General features: G+C 37.6%; 1 protein-coding gene across 1 annotated transcript in view; it reads right to left on the bottom strand.

The window, feature by feature from the left end:
* SHROOM4 (shroom family member 4) overlaps window positions 1–9,762 on the bottom strand; it is a gene marked incomplete at its 5' end in the record, with an annotated part of 157,321 nt that overhangs the window by 66,405 nt on the left and 81,154 nt on the right.

Genomic DNA, 9,762 nt, shown 5'->3' with positions numbered 1-9,762 from the left:
ATTTCTCTTGCAATTAAACTCAAGTTTAATTCCATCATGGTCAGAGAAGATGCTGGATATAATTTCTATGCCTTTGAATCTGTAGAGGCTTGCTTTGTGCCCTATGATGTGGTCAGTCTTCAAGAAGGTTCCATGTGGTGGTGAGAAAAAAGTGTACCTTGTGGTTTTTGGATGGAAAGTTCTATAGATGTCTGTTAAGTCCATTTGATTGATGGTATCATTTAGATCCTTTATTTCTTTACCTATTTTTTGTCTAGATGACCTGTGCAGAGGGGATAGTGCAGTGTTGAGGTCTCCAACTATTAGTGTGTTGCAGTCTATTTCCCCTTTTAGATCTAACCATCTTTCCTTCACATATTTGGGTGCTCCTGTATTAGGCGCATAGATATTAATAAGCATTATATCTTCTTGATCAATTGACCCTTTTACTACGATATAGTGCCCTTCTTTGTCTCTTCGAACAGTTAGTTCTAAAGCCTATTTGGTCAGAAATTAGTATTACAACTCCAGCTCTTTTTTGGTTCCCATTTGCATGGAAAAACTTTTTCCAACCCTTTGCTTTCAGTCTATTTATGTCTTTATCCATGAAGTGGTTTTCCTGTAGGCAACAGATAGAGGGTTTCTGTTTTTCAATCCATTCAGCCAGTCTTTGTCTCTTGATTGGAGAATTTAATCCATTAACATTCAAAGTTATTATCGATGTTACTGGACCTGTCCCAACGTTTAAGTTGGCCATTGTCTTAGTTGCTTTTTACTCCTTTGTTTCTGGCTGTTACTTCTTTAGTTTTCCATGAACAGTACTTTCTTCAGGGTTTCTTGGAGAGCTGGTCTGGTGCTGGTAAATTCTTTCAGGTTTTTTTTGTCTGAGAAGATTTTAATCTTTCTTTCTCATATGAAGGATAATCTTGCAGGCTATAATAATCTTGGTTGAAATTGTTTCTCTCTTAACACTTTCAATACATCTTCCCATTCTTTTCTTGCTTGCAATCTTTCCATTGAGAAGTCCAGTGTTAGCCTGATGGAGTGACCTTTGTAAGTCACTTGTCATTTCTCTCTCATCAGTTTTCTTATCTTATCTTTATCTGTGGTCTTTGCCAGTCTGGCTATGATATGCCTTGGGGAGGATCTTCTTGGGTTAATTCTATTTGGGGTGTATTTCTTGGGTCTGGATGCTTGAATGCTTCCCTAGACTTGGGAAATTTTATTCCAACATTTCATGGAATAGGTTTTCCATGCCCTTATTAGTGTCTTCATCTTCTGGGATACCAATTATTCGGATGTTATGATGTCTAATGGAATCTAGTATTTCTCATATGTTGTCTTCATGTCTTTGTTTGTTTGTTTGTTTGTTATTTTCTTTGTCTTTTTGGTGGTTTTCTCTAGGTCAGAAGTTTTATCTTCTGCATCCAAGATTTGATCTTCAGCATGGTCTAATCGACTTTTAATACTTTTGAGAGAGCTTTTGATTTCATGTATTACAGATTTCACCTCTAATATTTCTATCTTATTTTTTCTTAGCGTGTCAATTTCTCCCTTCATATCGTGGAAGGAATTTCTCACCTCCTGTAGTTCATTGTCTCTTTTCTTTTACAGCTCATAGTATTTGTTCACCATGAATGTTCTAAATTCTTTCTTGGACATTTTGGTAATATCCTCTATTTTTTCAAGAAATGGAAGGGAGTGTTCTTTTGATGGAGACATATTTCCTGCTTTATTTAGACCTGAGGTTCTTCTTCTACTTCTAACCATTTGGAGACGTGTTCCCTTTGGAATACCTTTTAAGAGAACGTTTCCTTGAATTGGAACAAGTGTGTTTCCTATTTGCTGTGGAATGAAGACTGCCAAACTTTCTCTTCTGTTGTATTTAGCAATGTGATGCAAGGAGGAGTATTCTATTCAGGTGTACAGAGAAAAGTATCTCTTTTTTTGCAGGTAGTTCAGTAAAAGGGAGGATCCCAGAGAGTCTTAAAATAGTAAATTTCAAAACTGTAATTCTAGACCTATCTAAACTGCCAGAAATGGTGTAGCTAGAGGAAGTGAGGACCAAATGAATGGGAAAAAATAATAAGGAAAATAAAAAAAAAATTGCCGAGGGTCTGAAGATGGAAGTGGGGTAGCTGCAGAGCTGAGGGTGTTTCTGTGTGGCAAGGAGAAGTGAGAAATTTACAAATGAAGGAGAGGAGAAGGAAAGAAAAATCCTACCTTGCTGACAGAGAGAAGGGTCTCTGGCTTGGGGGTCCCAGAGCTCGAGCTGGTGCGGGGTGGCCCGCCTCAGTATCCCTTATGCTAGGGTCTGAAGATGGAAGTGTGGTGGCTGCAGAGCTGAGGGTGTTCCTTGCTGACAGGGAGAGGGGTCTCAGGCTTGGGGATCCTGGGGCTGGAGCTGGGGCAGTGAGCCCTGCCTCAGTATCCCTTACACCAAGGCTCTGAAGATGGAAGAATGTTTCTGGTATTTTGATTGGGATTGCATTAAATATGTAAATTAATTTGGGTAGGATTGCCATTTTGATTATATTAATTCTTCCAATCCAGGAACATGGGATGTCTTTCCACTTCTTTATGTCTTTCTCAATTTCTTTTTTAGATTCTCATAGTTTTTCTTGTGGAGGTCTTTAACTTCTTTGGTTAGATTTATTCCTAGGTATCTTATACTTTTTGTGGCTATGATAAATGGAATTATTATTTTCAGTTCTAACTCAGTCTGCCTGCTGTTTGTATATAGAAATGCTACAGACTTCTGTACGTTGATTTTGTATCCTGAAATTTTATTGTATTCATGCACTACTTCCAGGAATTTTTTCATGGATACCATTTTGTCTTCTATGTATGCAATCATGTCATCTGCAAATAGAGATGGTTTCACTTCTTCTTTTTCTATTTGAATGCCTTTTATTTTCTTCTCTTTTTTGATTGGATTGACAAGGACTTCCAGTACTATATTCAAAAGGAGTGGAGAAAGTGGGCATCCTTGTCTTGTACCCATTTTTAGTGGAAAAGATTTCAGCTTTTCTCCATTCAGGATGATGTTAGCTATAGGTTTTTAATAGATTGCTGTTATTGTTTTGAGAAATGACCCTTCTATGCTTACTTTGCTGAGAGTCTTGATCATCAAGGGATGTTGTATCATATCAAATGCTTTTTCAATTGATATGATCATATGGTTTTTCATCTTTCTTTCTGCTAATATGGTGTATTACATTTATGGTTTTTTCATATGTTGAACCAGACTTATATCCCTGGAATAAAGCCTACCTGGTCATGACGTATAATCTTTTTTATATGTTGTTGGATACGGTTTGCTAGTATCTTGTTGAGAATATTTGCATCTTTATTCATCAGAGATATTGGCCTGTAGTTTTCCTCCCTTGTCCTGTCTTTACTTGTTTTAAGGATAAGGGCGATGGAGGTTTCATAGAATAAATTAGGGAGAGATTCACGCTTTTGGATCTTTAGAAATAACTTGAGTAGAATGGGGGTCAACTCTTATTTTAAAGTTTTGTAGAATTCAGAGGTGAAGCCATAAGGACCAGGGCTTTTCTTTTTTGGGATGTCATTTATTACTGATTCAATCTCCTGACTTGTTATGGACCTATTAAGATTTTCTGTATCCTCCTTGCTCAGTCTTGTTAGATTGTATATGTACTTTGTTTGTTTTCTATTTCATTTATTTCTGCTCAGATCTTTTTTTTTTTTAGAGTTTTTTTTTTTTCTATAAGGCATGTGTGCTTGCCAACAAGACAGAGAGAGACAGAGAGAAAAAAAGTGAGAAATCTCCCCCCCGGGAAGGAGGGCCACACCATAATCCCTTCTCCTCCATTCTCGTCTTGGGATCTGGGGTATGCACGCACACGTGCTTGATATGACTTTAAGCCACCAAGTCCAGGACTTGAACATTGTCGACTACGTGGGAGTCCAGCAACATAGCCATTACGTCAATTGCTGTTTTCTCAGATCATTATTATTTGCTTTCTCCTAGAGTTTTTTTGGATTTCTTTGTTCTTGCTTTTCCAATTCTCTGAGGCACGATACTAGTTGATTCATTTCCTTTTTTTCGTCTTCTTATGTGCACTAATTGCTATGAACTTTCCTCTTTTGACTGCTTTTGCAGTGTTCCAAAGATTATGGAGACTTGTGTCCTCATTGCCATTGCCTTCCATGAATCTTTTGATTGCAGTCTTTATTTCTTTATTAGTTGTGAAGTTATTCAGGAGCAGGTTATCTAGTTTCTATGTATTTGTGTGTTTTTGAGGATTTCCTCTTGAAATTAAATCAAGTTTAATTCCATCATGGTCAGAGAAGATACTGTATATAGTTTATATGCCTTTGAATCTGTACAGGCTTCCCTTGTGACCTATCATGTGGTCAATCTTCAAAAAGGTTCCATGTGGGGTGATAAAAATGTTTATGTCATGGTTTTGGGGTGGAAAGTTCTATAGATGTCTGTTAAGTCCATTTGTTTCATAGTTTCATTTAGATCCTTTATCTCTTTATTTAGTTTTTGTCTGGATGATCTGTCCAGAGGAGATAGTGTGGTGTTGCGGTCCCCCACCACTAATGTGTTGCAGTGTATTTCTCCTTTTAGATCTAGCAGTCTTTCTTTAGCTTATTTGGGAGCTCCTGGGTAGGTGCATAGATATTTATAAGTGTTATATCTTCTTGGTAAATTTACCCTTTTACTATAATATTGTGCTCTTCTTTGTCTCTTTGAACAGTTTTTGTTTTAAAGTCTATTTTGTCAGAAATTAGTACCATGACTCCAGCTCTTTTTTGGCTCCCGTATGTGTAGAATATCATTTTCTAGCCCTTCACTTTTAGTGTATGTATGTCTTTATTCATGAGATGTGTTTCTGGTAGGCAGCAGATAGAGGTTTTCTGTTTTCTTATCCATTCAGCCAGTCTTTGTCTCTTGATTGTATAACTAAATTCGTTAACATAAAATGTTATTATCAATATTTCTGAATCTGACCCTACCTTTAAGTTGGCCCTTGTCTTGGTTATCTTTTATTCCCTTATCCCTGGCTGTTCATTCTTTAGTTTTCCTGGAACAGCACTCTCATCAGAGTTTCTTGAAGAGCTGGTCTGGCATTGGTAAATTCTTTCAGGTCTTGTTGGTCTGAGAAGATTTGAATCTTTGTTTCCCATATGAAGGATAATCTTGCTGGATATAATAATCTTGGTTGAAATTGTTTCTCTCTTAAAACTCTCAATATGTCTTCCCATTCTTCCTTGCATGCATTGTTTCTTTTAAAAGGTCTGGTGTTAACTTGATGGGATGACCTTTGTAGGTCACTTGTTGTTTCTCTCTTGCCAATTTTAGTATCATGTCTTTATCTGTGGTCTTGGGCAGTCTGGCTAAGATGTGTCTTGGGGAAGATCTTCTTGGGTTGATTCTATTTGGGATCCTTTGTATTTTTTGGATCTGGATATTTGAGTTTTTCTCTAGACTTGGAAATTTTTTTCCCAAGATTTCATGGAATAGATTTTCCATGCCCTTATCAGTTTCTTCACCTTCTGGGATACCAATCATTGAATGTTTGGATATTTAATGGAATCTAGTATTTCTCATATATTATCTTCATTTTTTTGTTAATTTCTCTATCTTTTTCTCTTTTTTGTTTCTATGTTAGAGTTTTTATCTTCTACGTCAGATATTCGATCTTCAGCATCGTCTTGTTGATTTTTAATATTTTTAATACTTTCTAGAGAGTTCCTGATTTCCTGTATTATAGATGTCATCTCTAATAATTCCATCTCATTCTTTTTTATAGTGTCCATTTCTTCTTCCATATCATGGAAGGACTTCCTAATCTCTTATAGTTCGATGTCTCTTTTATCTTCCAGCTGATAGAGTTTTGTCACCATGAATGTTCTAAATTCTTTCTCTGACATTTTGATAACTTCCTCTATTTTTTTGAAAGATGGAATGGAGTTGTTGTGCTCTTTTGATGGAGACATATTTCCTGGTTTATTCAGACCTGAGGCTTCTCTTCTACTTCTAGCCATTGGGAGATGTATTCACTTTTGGATAGCTTTCTAGAGAATGTTTCTTTGACTTGGAACAAGTGTGTTTCTCTTTTACTGTGGTCAGTTGTGTGCCATAGTCTCTCTTATACTGCATTTGGTAAAGTACTCTCCACAGGAGGTGTCTTCTATTCAGGTGTCTTACTGAAAGGGGGAACTTTGGGGTTGGGGGAGGTGGGCTGTGGCCAGTGACCAGCCCTGTCTCAGGGTCCCCGGTTTCACCAGGGGGTTGGAGATGGAACTGGGTTCTGTTGGCGAGGTGGAAGCTGCCTGTGGGCTTACTGATGGGGGAGTGCTGGGGTTGGGGGGAGCTGGGCTGTTGTCAGTGATTGGCCCTGCCTCAGGGTTCCTGGTTTTGCCCACTTTTTGGCATTTTTAGTACTGAGCAATAACTGTATCTGCTCAGAGTCATTATATTTGACCTTTTGCCTACATTTTTCCATTGTTATATTGGAATATTTAAAATATAGACACATCTTTTTTTCAAGGGCTAGAAAGAAATAACCATAACCATAACAAATATATAACTCAGAAGAGCTTGCAAATATCAGAAGGTAGAGAAATAAAAGCTTAACAGGTTAGAAATACAGTACTCAGGGCTGGCAGGTGATGTGGTGGTTATGGGTGCTGGACTCACACATGGCCGACTGTGATCTGAGTCCCAGACCTGGTGGCTTGCTTTCTTACTTTACTTCTCTGTCTCTGTCTCTGTCTCTCTCTCTCTCTCTGTCCCTCTATGGTCAAATTTAAGTAAATAAATAAATAATAAAATAATTCTGAAAGAAAGAAACTAAGTACTCTGATTTTTCTTTCAGAATGGGCTAGAGTTCAGTTTTTATTTTTTCTATAGATAGTCTGACAAAACATACCCTTCTGATACAGTTTGAATGTGTCTCCCAAAATTTAAGTGTTGGAACTTGGTTCTATTGTGAAGGTATTAATAGGAGACTTAATATGATTATAATGTTGAAAGATGGGGTCTTTGGGAAGTGATAGGCATTATGGTTGGGTCTCCATGATTGATTCATGGTGGAGAAGAAATGAGACCAGAAAGAACAGAGACACAGAGACACACATGCTCACTTTTGCCCTCTGCCATGTTACCCATCAGCAAGGAGATCCTTGCCAGATGAGTCCCCTCACTCTTGGATTTCCAAACCATGAGTTGAGTAAATGTCTATTTTCTTAAATTATCCACTCAGGCATTTTGTGTTATTAGCAAAAGAAAGGATTAGAGTACCATCACAAACTGTTTCTTGTCAATGATCCTAAAGGCAGTGAGTGGATAGTGTATATTTCACAAATGCTAGAAGCAAGGAGAGCAAGTCAAGAATCTGAATAATGAAAGAATGCTTTTCCCTCTGTCCTTTATGAATAAAATATATGGGTGCAACACCAGAGGACTGAGGGAGACTTCAGAGGGACATATAGGGATGGTAGAAAATTCACAGAGAACCATCAAACTCAATGGATGACCTTAAAGCTTTTGTTATGATGCCCAACTTTGTAACCAACACCCAAAATGACAAAAATAAAAAGGTTGAGGATGTTTGTCAACAGTTCTAGTTTCTATAAGTAATATTTATGCCTCTCTTGAGGAGCAGGCTATGAGAATAATATAAGGTTTCCTTTCTGCCTCTTTAAGTGCATTATCTCTTTCAGCTCAAACTCAGCATTGTGCATACAACTTTTCAGAATCTGATGGAATCTACAAAAGGTTTTTTATTTTTCTTCCCCAGAGTCAAGTCTCAAAGCTATTAGAATTATTTCTGGCCATTACCCCTAGTCATCTCTGCTACTTAAGAAAGAATACTGGGACAAAAGCCAACAATAGCTAGGATCTCAATAGTAACTATAGCACCTACTCATTCTACTTGAAACAAACATGACAACGAGGAAGGGCGGACACTTGTGGGATACTTGCCAAGTCGCAGAGCTGAAGCTCCATGAACAAGATGGATAATAGCGGGAGATAAGGTTTGGGAAGTGCATAGTCCAAATCATGGAGTTTCCAGGGGCCAAGATAAGCAGTTTGAATTTTATACTCAGTGAAATGGGAAGCTGTTAGAGGTTGTTCAGCAGAGGACTAACATGGTCTAAATGTTTTGTTTTTTGAGAGACAGGGTCTGGCCATTGTGATCATTCTGTCTTAATCTCTCAGTTACAACTTACAGGTGCTCACCACTATGCCCACTTTCAAAAAAAAAAAAAGAAAAGAAAAGAAAAAGGAAAAAAAAAGACAGGGTCTTGTTATTTTGTCAGGGACAACATAAAGCTCTCAATCCTCCTGCCTCAGCTTTCATAATTTCTGGAATTATAAGTGAGCACCACAAAGTCTGGCCTTTATGTTAGTCTAAGAATTGAACCCAGGCCTCCCACATGATCCTGGCCTGCAGACTATAGCATCTTACCAGGATCTACCATGGTGGCTAAGTCAACATGAATTAAGTTCTATGGATATCTCACTTGGTGGCTGATGTATTTAATGGGCTAGGGGTAGCAGGGATAACAGAAGCCAGAGAACCAGCATAAAAGATCTATAGGAAGGAAGTACCAGCAGAGGATAGGAAAAAGAGGTTTGATTAAAGGTATTTTGAAGAACAAGAGCTGATTGTATTTGTTGATGGATTGAATGTGGAGAGTGAGTAAAAATGAATATGCCATAACACTTGGGTCATCTGCCATTTGTACCTTAGCACAGTATTCATTCCCAAAATGGAGTCATTAGGAACTCTAAAACAAAAGTTGGCAGTTTTTACCATTGTTTAAAATCCAAACATTTATGGAGCTGCTATGTATATTGGAGAGGTAATGTGGAACATGCCAAAACAAAGAAGATATAATCCCTGTGCTCAAGGAATTTACAATGTGATAGAAGATGAAAGAAAAATACCTAAACACTAAACAGAACATTCATAACTATCAGTAAAGAAATGCTAACAAAATGAAAGTTAAAGGAAGAAAAAAACACAGCTTGTTGACTTAAGGAAGGCTTTACAGGGTCTCTGAGTTAAATTTTGGAAGACTTGGTACAATTTTAACTGGAGAAGACTGGAGAAGTCATGGCAGCTTTACATGGATGAAAGTAGAAAGGGCAGGAATATGCTGAAGGGAGAAAACAGTTCATTTAAAGCACATAGGAAGTAAGATTAGAATGGTACAAGAGCATGGTGGGCCCTCAGTGTAAGGTTAAAGCATTTACTTTACATAATCCAATGGCCAAAAGAGAGGCCTTGGAGGATACAGAGTAGGAGAGCAACATGGTACAATCAGTATACTAGGAAGGTTACCTTTATAGCCACACATAGGAAAAACTATGTGGACAAATATCAGAAGCATATAGAAGTGGTAGCCTAGTACAACAGACAGAAAAAGAAGATAAAACTAGAGTAATGACAGTGACGATGGAGCAGAAAAGAAGGATGTGAGAGAATCTACAGGGTTGGACTACTTTTAAAAAATTAATTAATTAATTAATTTTTATTAAATTTATTTCTTTTTGTATATACATTCAATCACATTGTTTTGCTTAAAATGTGAACATTTCAACATGTGAACATTTCTCCCCAGTCCCGTTGATCAAAATATCTTCAACCAATAACACCAGACTTCCCCATCCTGTCAATGCTCTACCTCCATATCCCTTCTCCAACTGTCCTTCGTTAGGCCCCCCTCCTCCACATACACCTCATATGACAGTCACACCCATCTCTTGTGTTTGTACAACCGTTAGTCAATCAG

The sequence above is a fragment of the Tupaia chinensis genome, unplaced genomic scaffold (assembly GCF_000334495.1).
Source record: "Tupaia chinensis unplaced genomic scaffold, TupChi_1.0 Scaffold143978_1, whole genome shotgun sequence".
NCBI lineage: Eukaryota > Metazoa > Chordata > Mammalia > Scandentia > Tupaiidae > Tupaia > Tupaia belangeri.
This window is presented reverse-complemented; position numbering and strand designations above follow the sequence as displayed.